The following is a 15,324-nucleotide window of genomic DNA, read 5'->3' as shown; positions in this document are numbered from 1 at the left end:
CGCGCCGCAGTTGAAGGTTTTATCTGCTGGCAAATGTCACAATTAAGAACATAAGCTCGGGCTTGTTTATATAAACCGCACCACCATAACGTTGTTGTAACAGAGATACAGTATCTGCAACGCCGGCATGCGCAGACGCCATGCCCTCGTGAGCTGCTAATATCAAAGATGGCCTGCAGTCCGCGTTGGGAATCAATCTGTCACCAACGTCATTAATCCTCACTAACGGGACGTTATCAGGACTTAAGCGATAATGGTAACGAGAAGGGAAACCTCTTGGATATTTTGTTCCCCTCTCTGTAGCAGCAATAGCTGCCAAGATGTGATCATCGATCTTACTTTTGGATCTTGTAACTGCTGCTACTAAGTATGTTGCCACTGCTGTTTTTGCTGCCTTGTCAGCCAGGCTGTTGCCGACAGCATGGACACCAACTCGTTGGTGACCAAGAGTGTGAATAACATTCACGAGAGGCAGATGTTCTTTAAGTTCTGCCACTCGAACCCAAAGCTTTTTATGCTTAATCGTGCTACCTTTGGAATCATGGTAGTCATTCTGAGACCAATAATTTAGATTGTCGTTGTATGATTGGACACAATAAAATGAGTCACTCACTATAAGGGTAGTGACTCGGGGATCAGCAAACTCTAGCGCTAGCACCAGAGCACGGAGCTCCGCCAACTGTGCGGTACAATCACCCAATGACTGCGTATGCACGACATCGGATTGGAATTCACCATTTACGAAAGTACCAACCACAATTGCGCAGGCCGCTGAATAGGCATGCTTTGATCCAGTTGCCGGTTGCGCAGAACCGTCAGTGTAAATGACACAATGGTAATCCTCGAGCGGGCGCAAAGACAGAGGAGCTGGATGAACGAATTCATACTGCAAAAACTCCTGATTCTGAAGTGCCGCGTCAAAGATATATGTGACATCAGGCGATGTCAAGGAAGTGGCCCATTGTATCCACCTTGGATGCAAAGCCTTAGAATTTGGTACACTAGCTTTTGTCACCGCCTCAAGGGCAGGATATGGCGTTACCACCAACATGCGTTTACCTTGCGATAGCGCTCGCTCTTTCAGAATCGCCATCTGTACTGCCGTCAGAACTTTCTCAACAGCGGAAAATCGCAGTTCAGCCGAAGTGTACAAGTGTGAATTGTAGGCAATGGGGACGGTGTCGCCCTCATTGAACGTCAAGTATGTGAAACCCACTGCGCCTGGCACAATTCTTATGACCAGGTTAGTGTGGTTATCACGCGTCAGTAAGTATTTTGAAGCAAGAAGATCAGCTTGCAATGATTGCAATATAGCTGAATGCTCCGGCAGCCAACATGATTTGGAAAAAGTAGGTTGTATCAAGGCATAAAGCGGCTTGATACGCTGGGCATAATCTGGAATGTAAGTTCGACCGAAATTCATAAAACCCAGCAGAGATTGTAATTTCTTCAGTGTCGTGGGAGCACGTAGGCATGCGCATTTCTCTAGGAAGTGCGGAGCCCATCCTCGACCTTCATTGTTGAGTTTATACCTCAAGAACAACACTGTATATTCCTCAATGTGAGACTTCGCAAAGTTGAATTTGTACCCGAAGTCTGCAAACAAAACAATAATGCGATCAACGCGATGGAGATGCAGTCCCAACTCATCATCTGTGAGATAAATATCATCCACATATGAGTACGCATCAGGGTCTATGCTCTCTAACAGAGAGACCACGTGAGCAGCGAAGACACCAGGGCTGTTTTTATAGCCCATTGGCAATCTTTTTAAATGTTTTTGTTTGCCACCCGAGGTAAATGCCATCCACTCACTACTAAGAGAGGACAGGTTATGGCTGTAAAAGCCATTGGAGATGTCAAGTGTGGTTTTAAACCGTTTTCTCACAAGACTATCGACGAGAGCCGAACTGTGGGTATTCTGTACTGCGCATGAACGGCAATGAGAGTTTAAATGCCGGTAATCCAAAACTAGGCGGTACGACCCGTCAGGCTTCGTCACAGTGAATAAAGGATTATTCATTGGTGACACACATGTTTCAATTACTCCTTGATATTCCAATTGTTCAAGGATAGACGCGACGTGAGATTTTGCTTCGCGACGCATGGGGTATTGGGGTTGTGGCTGGGGTGTGGTCCGCAACGGAATCTCATGGCTGGGAGACAATTTATCCCATTCCTCAGCGTACTTTTTAGCTTGGTCCTTCGGCACTGTGTGCGCAAAGGACAGGAGGATCATTTCCTCCCCTCTAGGAGCATCTAAAATGAAAGCCGGGGGTCAATCTGCCTCCGCCAATAGAATATCATAGGAAGTGGTCAGATTATCCCCAAAAAACCTTGAATTGCACGTTGTTTGTCACCCTCAATTAAAAGGACTATATTATACAGTCTATCAGGGGGAGCCACTTGAGTGTCAGCAGTTTCAATATTCACGAATGTATCAGTTGCTGTCGCCACCAGATATGGACGCAGTGCTCGTCGCACTACTGTAACTTCCGCCGCGCTGTCGAGCAGCGTTAGTGCCCATGTCAGGTTCTGAAGCTGCGTCCGTACTATCTGCGGCATACCTCGCTGTTAGCGCAGCAACTTTCTTCTTCTGAAACGGGGGTCGTTGAAGAGCAGACTCGTCTTGCTTGCCTTTGCCGTCAGTCTGGCGGGGTTGCTCACGACCTTGGGCACCCCTTCCTTTCCCACGGTCTCCGCCACCGGATTGTGAAGCCGATGTTTCCTGTGAAGAACGAGGAGAGCATTGTTCAGAAACCTGAAATCTATCAGGTGACTTAATACGAAATCGATCGCACAGATCATATGTGCGTTTGCTGGACGACTGCACGGGTGAGGCAGGACGAGACCCCTGTTTCTGTTGCTGCTTCCCCTGTTTTTTTGCTCTCCAACTTTTTTTTAGGAAAATTGGGGCGTTCGTCTTTAGTAGACGAGCTCACCTTAGTTTGCTGTGCTATATCAGGAATGATTACAGTTGGTTTTACACCCAAAGCACTACGGCCCACGGTCCTGTATGCTTTCGCAATTATTTTAGCAAACTTCTTGGGCTTGTCGAGTTCATCCAGAGGTCCAGCATATTAGCTACTTGGAAATGCATGGCATCTCTTTGAGGTTGCCCATTACCATGGAACACACCACATCGAAGCTTTCGACAAACCTCATTCCCAATTCAATAGCAGCCTCCTCACCGTGATTGTCTTGAACCCGTTTGATGACAGAGGGTAGTACAGACATAGACGGAGTGCCATAGCACTTCGAATAGGTCGCGGCAAAGACTTTGCCCCAGTTAGTGCAATCGGCCATATCTTCGACCAGGTCATGGTGAGAATCCTGTGTTTCTCCACAGGAGTGGTATGCGGAAAAACCGCCTCCAGTTGGTCAAATTTCTCAGCAAGCCAGTAAGGAAATTCATCCTTACTCTGGGGGCGCTTGCCGACTACCGAATTAACCATAACAGGACTAATAAACACCGCGTGGTGGTCCGTTGGTTGTCCCGCAACAGCAGGTGCCCCCACCTGCACGTTGCGTGACACGTACTGCACCAAAGCCCTATGAACTGTAATCAGGGCTGTGTGTAGTACTCGCAACTCAGCCACCGTGAGATAGCGGGGATGAGGCGTAAAGCCGGCCAGCACCGGCCATGTGGCCCCTGCAATGGACAACGGGCCCATTCTTGCCGGTGCAACCGCATGGGACATTGATGCTGGTCGGATAAGGGGTTCTGGGTTCTGAGGTGAGTTTTTGGTACACCGCAATTCACTGAGGTCCTGGTTTCCTGTGCATAGTTCTGTGCATAAGCAGAATCCCTGCAACATGGCGCCCCTAGTCGTAGGAGAAATCTAGCGATACTAAGAAAAGAAAATGATGTATTACGATCCACCAGAGAAAGAGAAAAAGTCCTGGTTTGGAAAGATCAAGAAATGATTTTAAAAGGATAAACCGATTGTGACCAGAGAAGGACAGTTGCTTCCTCCACCGAAATCACCCACATCCTTTATGGTTGCGAAATATGGATATCATACATGTATTTGGCTAGATAATTCGGCAAAGTATACAAAAGATGATGGAGTTTTAGCATTTTCGGAACATGGTTCATTCAATTTAGCGGTATTGAGGAATTTAAGAGAAAGAATGATGAGATTAGAACCAAGACCTAGACCTACTCAGTTTGAAGCATTGGCAGAATGGGAAGATGAGATGTATGACAGAGAACGACAGCTGAGGGTGTGGCGGAAGGTACAAATATATGTTTGGTAGACCGTGTGGACAAGAGAATCATGATGACAGGATGAGGAGAAGGCGAAGTGCAAATATGGCTGATGGTATGTTCCCTATGAGAAATGCTGATGAGACTAGTAGTAGAAAATGTACAGAAAAGAGAAATAATACAGCATCAGAAGGTTATAAGTATGGTGTGCATGAGTCGGAGGATGATGTAATTGAGGACATGTTTTATAAAAATCCACCCCCGTACCAACCAAATTCCACATTGTTGACACCAAGTGCCCCAGTAAAAGAATCACCACAAAATATAAAGTTTGAGTCAATAACACCTGAGGTAGGAAGGAATAATCCCTTTAGAGAAACAGAAAATACACAACCTGGTAAAATGACAAATGAAAATTCAGCTGAATTAGCCAGAACTACTTTACAGTTAACTGAAAAGATTAGGGAATTGACTAAAAACATGGAAGCTGTAACCGTTCCTGTAACAATAGGACCCGTAATGCCTATTTTTGATAAACAAAAGGATAGTGAACATTGTTTGATGATTCCTTATAAAAGTAATAAACAAACCAAAATGGAAAGAAGAGGTTCAAGAGAAAATCCATGGGGACAGGTGGTAGAAACTTCTGGACTAAGTACTCTTCAAAATTTGACAATAAATCAAAGTTTAGAAAATAGAGCAATAATGATGACAGAATCAGTACCAAGGTCACCAAAAAGTTTGGAACCAACACAAAATGAAACAATTCCTGTAGGTCCCACTTTTGATGAATTAAGTGAATGGTTAAGGAGTTTACAGCAAAAGGATGCTGAATCTCGACCTTTAGATGTGTCTAAATTAAAAATAGTATTAGAAGAATTAATAGTAGGAACTATTCCCAGAAAAATTAAAAGCATATCAGGATGAAGAACTAATGTTTCTCTGTAAAAGTATAACATGGAGAGCAAGAAATTGACATGAGAGATTGGAAGAAGTAGCAAGTGAAATGGGAATCGCTTTTGAAAAAATAAAATCATTACAGAAACCATACAGAGTAAACTTTGCTGAAAAAGACATTGAAAATTTAAATCCAGCAGGAAGAATAAAGATCTAATTGTTTTACTGAGAAAATGGGGCGATGTAGATAAATGGAAAAGTAGGTGGTTTCGAAAACGAGACGATGCAACAGACAAAACGTTTGCAGCTTTCCCAGTAAGAGAAAAGGAAAAGGTGGTAACTGAATGTCCCATGAGGGAGATTCCAGGTGGAGGCTATGTGCATGTCCCCTGGACTAGACAAGACATTTTATCATTCACGAATGACTTTCCACATTTGCGCGAGAAGCCGGTTAAATGGTATAGGCAGGTAGACAGGTTTGTAAAATTATCAAAAGTACTATGGATTGATTTGAACAGTTTATTTGACATAAATGTGCCAGCAGACCTATGGGCAGAATGTAAAATTACAATAGGTTGGCCTACTCAAGAATACCCTAGCGATCCAAAAACAGGTGCTCCTGATCCAGAAGTAATGAGAAAATATGAACAGGTAGTTACCTTCCTGAAAAGTAAAGTGCCTCCTAAAGAAACTGATCGGGTAAAAATTGATAGAACTCATAAAGAAGTAAAATAATCTGTACATGCCTACTACGCGAGATTGTTGTTGGCTTTTAAACAATACAGTGGTGATGAAAATTTGAGTGAGAAGGATTTGAGTCATTTTGTATATTGATTTGTGTATGGATTGCGTCCTGAAGTAAGTGAAATGATTAAACAGCATACAGTGGATTGGCAAAATAAAAAGATAGATGAAGTACTGAGACATGCAAAATATTTTAGTGATGAGATTGAAGCCAAGCAGAGTAAATTAAAAGAAAAGGCCATGTGGGCTCAAATAAAAAGAGGCAGAGAGACAGGAAGCCCAACTGATTGAACAAGCAAGTGGTACGAGCATGAAACAAAGACCCAACATTGGGAAAGGGAAAGGACAGATTAGTATAGAAGAAGCCAAAAAGAAGTGGTCATGTTATAATTGCGGAAGAATAGGGCATTGGAGAACCGAGTGTAAATTTCCCCCAAGTGCTAATGGCGATAATGCATCATTGAATCCCCAGGTGCAGAATGAGGTGAGTTGTCAACCGCAGCGACAGCAGCAGGTTGTTGCCCAACAGTGTCAGGTGCCACAACTGCCTTTTCCACAGAGCGTAAATCCTCAGAAATACAGTAATGAGACAGGATTCTACAACGAAGAACAGGTAACTAAGCTGCCATGCGCTAGGGCTGTTTCGGAGTATTGGCTACAACGCAATGAGAGTGAGTCAGAAGCAAGCTTTGACGGTGCCGAGGGGAGGAAGAAGAGTGTGTACTTGGCGCAACTCTAGAAGTAGACCAGACAGGCCCTTTTGTGGATGGAAAGGTAAATGACAAAAACATTACTTTCCTAGTAGATACTGGTGCTACTCGTTCAACTGTTAGGTCAGCTGATGTCAAAAATCTTCCTCTCTCGGATGAAACAATCCAAGTAGTTGGAGTATCCAACAGACAGATAAAAACTCATCTCACTGCACCAGTTAAGGTTTAAATAGGGAAATTTTCTGAAATGCACCGTTTTGTCGTGTGCGATTCAAGCCCTGTAAATTTGTTAGGGAGAGACTTGCTGTGCAAAATGAACTGCACAATAGTCCGAACTCCAGATGGAATAGCTTTTGAAACTCCTGATGAGGATGTACTGTACAAAATGACTATAGCTAATATGAAACCTGAAATTACTGAGGCATTTGCTGTAGTTTACCCTTTTACCCCGAGGAATTGCCTCAAGAATTGAAGAAAACAGTAAAAACGGAGGTATGGGATTTCACAGGAGAAGATGTGGGATTAATGAAAAATGTAGAGCCTGGAAAAAATTCTGTAAAGGAAGGAGTAAGTTAGCCGAATTTTACACAGTACAAATTGACACCCGAGATAATTGCAGGAGTTACTCTTATAATAGACAGAATGATTGAACAAGGTATTTTGAGGGAAATAATGAGCAGTCCATGTAATTCACCAATTATGGGTCTGAAAAAGCCTAATGGAACTTTCAGGATAGTGCAAGACCTGAGAAAAATAAATAAAATCGTTGTATCATGTTGTCCAATTGTACCAAATTCATCTGTGATTTTATATCAGATTCCTCATGATGCAGAATGGTATACAGTGATTGATTTGTGTCATGCTTTCTATTCCATTCCTTTGCACCCTGACAGCCAACAGATTTTTGCTTTCCGATTTGGCGAACGTACTTTGGCATGGTGTCGAATCCCACAGGGGTATACAGAGAGTCCCTCGATATTCAACCAGATTCTGAAAAAGTCCCTAGAAGATTTTAAAATGCCCGAAAGTTCGGTATTGGTCCAATATATCGATGACCTACTTGTGGCATCGAGAACTCGAGAAGCTTGTGTAGTGGATACTGTTGCATTGTTGAATTATTTGGCGGATGGAGGACTTAAAGTATCCCCATCAAAACTGCAATTCTGTCAGAAAGAAGTACAGTATTTAGGCCATAAAATTGAAAAAGGGAGAAGAAAAGTAACTGCAGATAGAATCAGGATAATAAAAGGAATGAGAGCCCCAATGACTCAAAGAGAAGTGAGAATGTTTCATGGAATGGTTGGATATTGCCGTCAGTGGATTAGTAATTTCTCATTGATTGCGAAACCTTTGGTACGTTTGACAAAAAGTGATGTAAAAGAGCCCATTGAATTAAATAAAGAAGAGTTAAAGGTTTTTAAACAATTGAGAGATGGTTTGTGTGAAGCCCCAGCTCTTGGCATGCCTGACTATGAGAAAGAATTTGAACTCTATTGCAGCGAAAGAAATGGATGTGCACTTTCTGTATTAATACAGAAACACGGAAAATTGAGGAGACCAATTGCATATTTTTCAGCTATATTAGACCCTGTAGCTGTAGCACTGCCTGGTTGTTTGAAAGCTGTAGCAGCAACTTGTAAGAGTCTGGAACAGAGCGAAGGAATTGTGATGGGATATCCTGTGAGAGTGTTTGTACCTCATGATGTGGCAATCCTTTTAATCAGGAGCTGCACTCAGTTCATGACACATAGTCGTCTAACTAAATATGAGAAGGTCATATTAGGTGCAACGAATGTGAGCCTTGTGAGATGTCTGAATGTGAACCCTTCAAAAAAGACAGATCTTGTGTGGATTTATCGGGATAGAAGACCAGTCATGCGTGATAGCATGGTTTCTACCATGGCACAGACGTATCATGGACAAGCACATGTAGGAAGAGATGCTATGATCAGACTTTTCATACAGACATGGTATAATGCAAAATTCAGACTGGTGGCTGAAAGCCTTTGTCAAAGATGCCTTATATGCCAGCAATACAATCCTGGAAGAAAAACATGGTAAGTCTGGGAATGATAGGACAAGAAGGAGGGCCTTTAACAAGAATGCAGATTGACTTCATTGAAATGCCCCCCTGCAACAGGTTGAGTATGTTCTAGTGATAGTTTGTCTGTTCTCTCGATGGGTGGAAGCATACCCAACTAGAAGGAGTGATGAAATTACAGTAGCAAAGCTACTATTGAGAGAGTTCATTCCCAGATTTGGTTTTCCAGTCACGATCGAGTCAGATAGAGGAAAACATTTCCATAATGAAATCATGAAATTAATTTGTGAAGCATTGAATGTACAACAGAAATTACACTGTGCCTATCGCCCAGAGGCTTCTGGTGTGGTGGAAAAAGTAAATGGCACCATTAAAAACAGATTGGTAAAAATGTGTTTAGCCGCAGGTTTGAAATGGCCTGATGTCTTGCCTCTAGTACTCATGACTATTATGTCTATTCCGGATAGGAATACTTGCTTGAGGCCTCATGAGATAGTGATGGGGAGAGCAATGAGACATGTTTTCATTCCTGTCAACAAGCTGTTGCCTATATCTGATGACTTGGTGTTGGATTATTGCCAGGGGTTGGCTGATTCCGTTCATTCTGTGTTTCATCAGGTTGGATCGGATGCAACCACTCTTCAAAAGAAACCAGCTCATGATCTGACCCCAGGTGACTGGGTAAGAATCAAAGTGCATAGAAGAAGAAATTGTTTGGTCCCAAGGTGGGCTAAACCACGTCAGGTGATCCTGACCATGACGACAGCTGTAAAATGTGCAGGAGTGAAGAATTGGATTCATGCTAGTCATACCTTGCGAATTCCAAATCCAGTGGATAACAGAGAAGAAGAATACTTTGAAGAATCTGATACAAGTTCCGAATCAGATACAGAAGAAATAAGAGCAAGACCAACTCAGAGAGGGGAGAGTCAGAACCAAGTTCAGGTGTAGCACCAGAGAATCTACCATTAAGAAGAAAATTGCAAATTTCTGACACCAGCTCAGAATCAGACACTGAACCAGAACAAGCACACAAAAGTGTAAACAAAAACAGTGAAGAGACTGTCAAAGGAATTCTTGATAAAGAAGTTCCGCATGAAAATGCAAGAGAACTTCCACCTGAAATAACAGAAGTAGATGGTAAGGTTCCAGATACAGTGAGAGACGGAAAGATTGTTGTGGAAGACCCCCGAGGAGATGTAGGGAAACCATACATCCACGTAGAAGAAGGGACAGTTACATAACATTGGAAATTATCAACAGTGATCAAAATTGTCAACAAGCACTGCTGGAGGAATTTTATTGGTAAACACCGAAATGGTTGCCATGCGAGCCATGATGATGCAAAATTGACTTGCCCTTGATATCATTTTGGCAAAAGAGGGTGGAGTCTGTGGAATGCTGAAGGTTCAACATTGTTGTGCTTATATTCCTGATGAAAGTCAAGATTTAAAAAATGTACATAAAGAATATAACTGATTTGCATGAGGAGATTGTTCCACTGGAGGTTGAAAGTATTAGGGAACAGATTGGAAAACAGTTTTCTACTATTAAGGACTTTTTACTAAAATTAGGTAGTACCTTTATTGGTAAGATTTTATTTCCAGTAAAATGTGAGATATTCTTAGTATTAATTCTGAGACTGGGATGTTTATGTAACAAGAAAAGAAAATTACAAAAATATATAAAAATAGAAACTATAAAGAAAAGAGAGAAAGAAAAAAAAGAAAGAGACATGGAGGATATAGAATTAGAAGAATGGAAAGAGAATATGTATTGGAAAACAAAAGAGGAAGAGACAGGGTAAACAATCATGTGATCTAACAAAACGTAAAGAGAACTGAATTCATTTTTATTTTTAAAAAAAATTCTCAAAATTTAAGGGATTTGTGGTGATATTTAAAATCACCAAAGGAGGGATTGATGGAGCAGGTAAAGCAAAATTGTGTATACCTCCTCTATTTTGTATGAAAATACTAATTACATAACCTACTTACATAATAATTTGAATTAACTGTTTGCTGTGTTATATTAATCAACTATTTGCACCTTTATTAAGCACCAATTACACGTGGGACTTATTGCTATTGCATGGCAGAATAACTCCAATAACAAAAATGTGTACACCTATTAATACTAGTACATGTGGTAATAGGATATCGCATGATTTATGTCGCTTTTGTGACATTTGCGTTCCCGTTTTGGACTGAAGGGTGATTTTTATTGCTCTAAATGTCGCTAAAAGCTAGGAAAATACTACTACATAAAGGGATTAGTGAGGGTTTAACATTAGAATCTTCAATTTTTATGTATTAATTACTTTTTTGTGTTTGATTCACTTAAGTTGGCATTTGGGCCTACCAAAACATGGCGTTCCAAAATGGAATGCAGAAGTGGCCACCGTCTAGTGACCGCGATGCCTACCGCGCAGACTCGGATGGCTCCGTAGACCTCCAGGCAACCTCAAGTAGAAGCACAGTGTTCCTGGTCAAGGATAGGAACATGGAGGACTGCAAAACTTCAGCCAGTAAAATCGGGTCTAAATGAACAATTGAGACATACAAGCAAAACTTTACAATGTTGCATGAGGATGACATGGACAGAAGAAGTGAACCAGCAAAATCCATGAGAACCCAGACTGACGTTAAATCAGACGATATTACAAAATTCATCAAATTGACCAATCATCTGCTTCCTTAGTCTAATAATGTTTCATGTTATCCCGAATTTCATTATAAAAAGGGTAGTAGAATAGGGAGGGGCTGACTTTTCTGCAGTTTCGATGACTGCACACCCCTATTGACCCTACAGGCGGTGACAGATGCTTGCACAATTCCTGGTCCTTTGGAGATCTTTGGGACTGTAACGTGCTGAGCAAAGAACTTTGGGACTTCGAGCTTTGGCCTGCTTATTGGGACAATTAGACGGCTAAATTCGGTTATGCAGAGCCAAATGAATTAGGAAAAATTCAGATAGATCTGGGGTTTTTCAGATATGGGGAACATCCAACGAGAAGAAGACAAATTCTTAAAAAGGCTTTTGCAAGTGCCAACATGCATCTCCTCGTTTATTGCACACGAGGAGATGGGTATAGATTATCTCACTGATAAGGCCGCCTTTAACCCAATCTTCTGCTGGATAAAAATTTGGACCAATCCAGAGGCAAGCTTGAGTAGATTGATTTTAGAGGATTGTATGAAAGGGGATAAGTGGCCCCGAATACCATGGCTAAAATAAGTAAGGGATGCACTGACCAGTCTGGGCCATGAAATCTTCTTTAATGAACCAAGCACGTTGGTCAGTAGAGACAAGGGTATTATAAAGAAAGATTGTAGGCAGCATCTGGTTAGGACCAGAGAGGCAATAGAAGGGCTTAAAAGCACAGTAAGGTCTTACCAGCTCATTAAAGTTAATCCGGGCATGGAATACTATCTTGCCAATATGTATAACAGACATGACAGATTTCTAATGTCCAGATTTAGATTGGATTTGCTGCACCATATCCTGTCCGACCCAGCAGGTTTTGTACATGACGTGAGTTTAAAAGGGTGTTGCGGCTGCGATCTTAGATCTCCGCAAGACACTCTTCACTTCGTCTTAATTTGTCCCTTTTTTGCTTATCCACGATCGCTGTTTTTAAAAACAATCCTCAAACGTGCAAATATAGGACAGGCCAAAGTGGCCCTTTTATTTCTCAGGCTTGCCTCTGACTCTTTTACACTATTCAGTATGGTACATTTCCTGCGTTTGGCAGTTAAACTGAGAAAGACCAGGGCAGAGGATTCATCAGGCCGCCCTTGTTATAAGGAGTAGAAATGAAAGAACCAAAATCCAGAAATGAATAGAGCACCACTGTCTAGGTTTTCCGTTTAATGATGACATCGATGGTTAGTTTTTAATATGCTTGTTTTATCATGAATTATTTATTAATGTATGAAATATGTTGTATTAGTTGAAGGCCCTATTGTATAATATGTATCTTTTATGGCTATTTTTTAATATCCGAATAAAGATTATTTGAAATTGAAATTGAAATTGAAATTGAGATAGCAAGAATAGGTAAATATAAATGTCCTGCGATTTGTGCTGATCGAACAAAATTCTAAAATGTGATTGACCAAAATGTTAATATTGATTGCAAATATCATTTAGATAAACCAAAAAATTGAGTAACAGAAATTACGAGTTTGTGGTTTTTCAATGAAGAGATTAGAGGATTCCGAGGCTTAAATGTGTTTTAGCTGGTTCTAAATCACCATCAACCAGTCCAACTAATTGGTCCGTCGCCCAAGTGGTGGAGTGCCTTAATGTTTAAGGTTAGGATCCTATAGTTGGTGATGCAAATGTATATTCTGTAAAATAACTTTTCTTCCCTATAGGTAATAAGGTACTCCCCCCATGTCCAGCGCTTAATTATCATCCCTCCTGTGTGCAGACTCATGAGTGGAGACGAGTGAGTGTTGGTGTTATGGGCCCCACCAATGACTGCGTGTGTGAATGAGCTAGTGTGACGTCAGGTCTGCGACGCAGGAAGGATAAGTTGTAAATTTGCCCTCTTTCTCCCCGGTCTCGCGCTGGATCACATGCTTTGCTAATTTACATATTCTTGCAGTATTAAAGATACAAAGTACTGTTTACTGGATAGATTGTAGCATCTTTAAAACCAGTGCTACACTATGTTTAAAAAGCATATTTTTATCCGAGGTTACGAATAAGCCTAAAAAAATCATGCTTGCAAACTTTTACTTCTAGTGAAAATTAAATCAGTGCTGAAATTAGAAAGTTACCACAAATGTCACAAAATATATTCCTGTGAACTTTGTTCTTTTCACCATAATGACTTTCGGTTACTAAACCATTCCACACAGCCCAGGGTTCCTCTTGCAGTGTCTGTATCAAGATTTCCCATGGCCCAAGTCTCTGTCAAGTAAGGTGTTAAGTACTATCGATAAATCCTTCAAAGGCATGGCATGGGAGTGGCTCCATTAGTTCAGGATCACATGTTATGAGCTCACTGTCGAAGAAGATAAGGGAAGCTCAAGCTGCAAGTAAACACCACCACTGTACTTATGGTATACGTGTGAGGGGAAATGGAGAAGAGGGCAGAGTTGGGGCAGTAGTCCCACAAAAAGGCAGGTAGGGCCATCTGACATCCTTACTCACATATCAAAGATGGAACACAGTGGGAAAAGGTATTTGATGTGGGCCTTCCCATGGACACATAGTCTTCTTGCTAGCGGGAGTGGTGTCAATAGATAAAGTGATGAGTTTGAGGGGGTTTCTCCTCTTTAATGAGCAAGGTCATTGGAGGGCTTAGGGAGTCCAGACAGCTAAGACAGGCCTTAACCCCCTCTCCCATCTTAGAATGCTGCTTGCTGTGATAGCTTTAGCAATGAAGCAAAGGAAGTGTAAGGAAGTAAACTGGGGAATGGCATTGGCAGGACATTGAGTTAGGCGTAAAGATCATCAGCAAACACTACAAGTTTACTGCTATAAAAGGATCTCAAATTGGGAATCAGAATGCTTATGGAACTGAACCAGAAGAAGACCTAAAGAAACTGGGGAGATATATGCTTGATATCTTAGAAAGGACTGGGACATGAAATCCCACTTCCTCTTGAATCTCCAGAAGTGAAAGTTTTTCTCCATGGTCAGGGACCCCAAATTGTTCAACTTTGTGAGAGCTGAAACACTGCTCATATATACACTGCGGCCACTCTCCCCTCCCAAGTGTAAATTTAGTTACATGCAACTAACTTCATCACTGTGTTGTCATTCCTTTTATGACCCTTTTAAATTTATTTTACATTACTTGCATCTGCGTCACCTGTCCTCCTCTTTTGGAGAAGGGGGTTCTGACATTTGCGGTGATGGCCCAGCATTCTCCAGACTGATTAGAATGTAACTGAGAAAGTCCCAAATATTTTTGGGCTCCTTGAAATTTCTTGATCTTCCCTTTCCCTTTTGCATATTTATCAATGTCCTGGTTCATCCTGGGAAGACAAATCTCTTTTCATAAATCCACTGTAAAAAGATCTTCATTTTGTTCCTCATTTTATTCAAGAGGTAAGTTGACAAAATACTGGTATGACCCTAAAATTACATTAGCATACAATTGCTTGTCAACATGTGAGAAAAATCTGCTATGTTGATGCTTCAAAAAACAAACAATGAGAAGTCTGAGGGGCTCGTTTAGAGATAGGCATGTGCCATGCCAGCCCACCAGGGTAAAAGATAACCTGGCCTCGGTCCCCATTGTGAATGGCCTCCTTCCATATGTAGGTATCCCCACCAAAATGGCAGGATGTCTCTCTGATTAAAATGCATTCACAGGTGTGGAGACTACACTTTCATCACTAATTAATTCTGAGCATGCCGTCCATATACATACCAGGAATCACTTCAGGGTAAAAAATACCTTTACTCTTTGGAAAGACTTATTGTGGAAAGCAATCAACAGAGGCAGCCACAGAGAGTCTGGATGCATCTTGAACAAAGATTCGAGTCAGAAATTTCTTTTTGAGTGGGCTGTGGCCACCATGACGGAGCAGTGAGCTGAACCGAGGGACAGCCTGAGAATATGTGGAACAACTGAAAGACCCTGGAGAGACGGAACAGCTCTCCACTGAGATCAATGACATGGGAGGGAAACAGAGGAAAGGTGGCTGGGGGCTCCACACCATTGACCTCATTACAACAAACATTGGCTGGCTAACACCATT

Source organism: Triturus cristatus, chromosome 3_2 (assembly GCF_964204655.1).
Source record: "Triturus cristatus chromosome 3_2, aTriCri1.1, whole genome shotgun sequence".
Classification (NCBI taxonomy): domain Eukaryota; kingdom Metazoa; phylum Chordata; class Amphibia; order Caudata; family Salamandridae; genus Triturus; species Triturus cristatus.
This window is presented reverse-complemented; position numbering follows the sequence as displayed.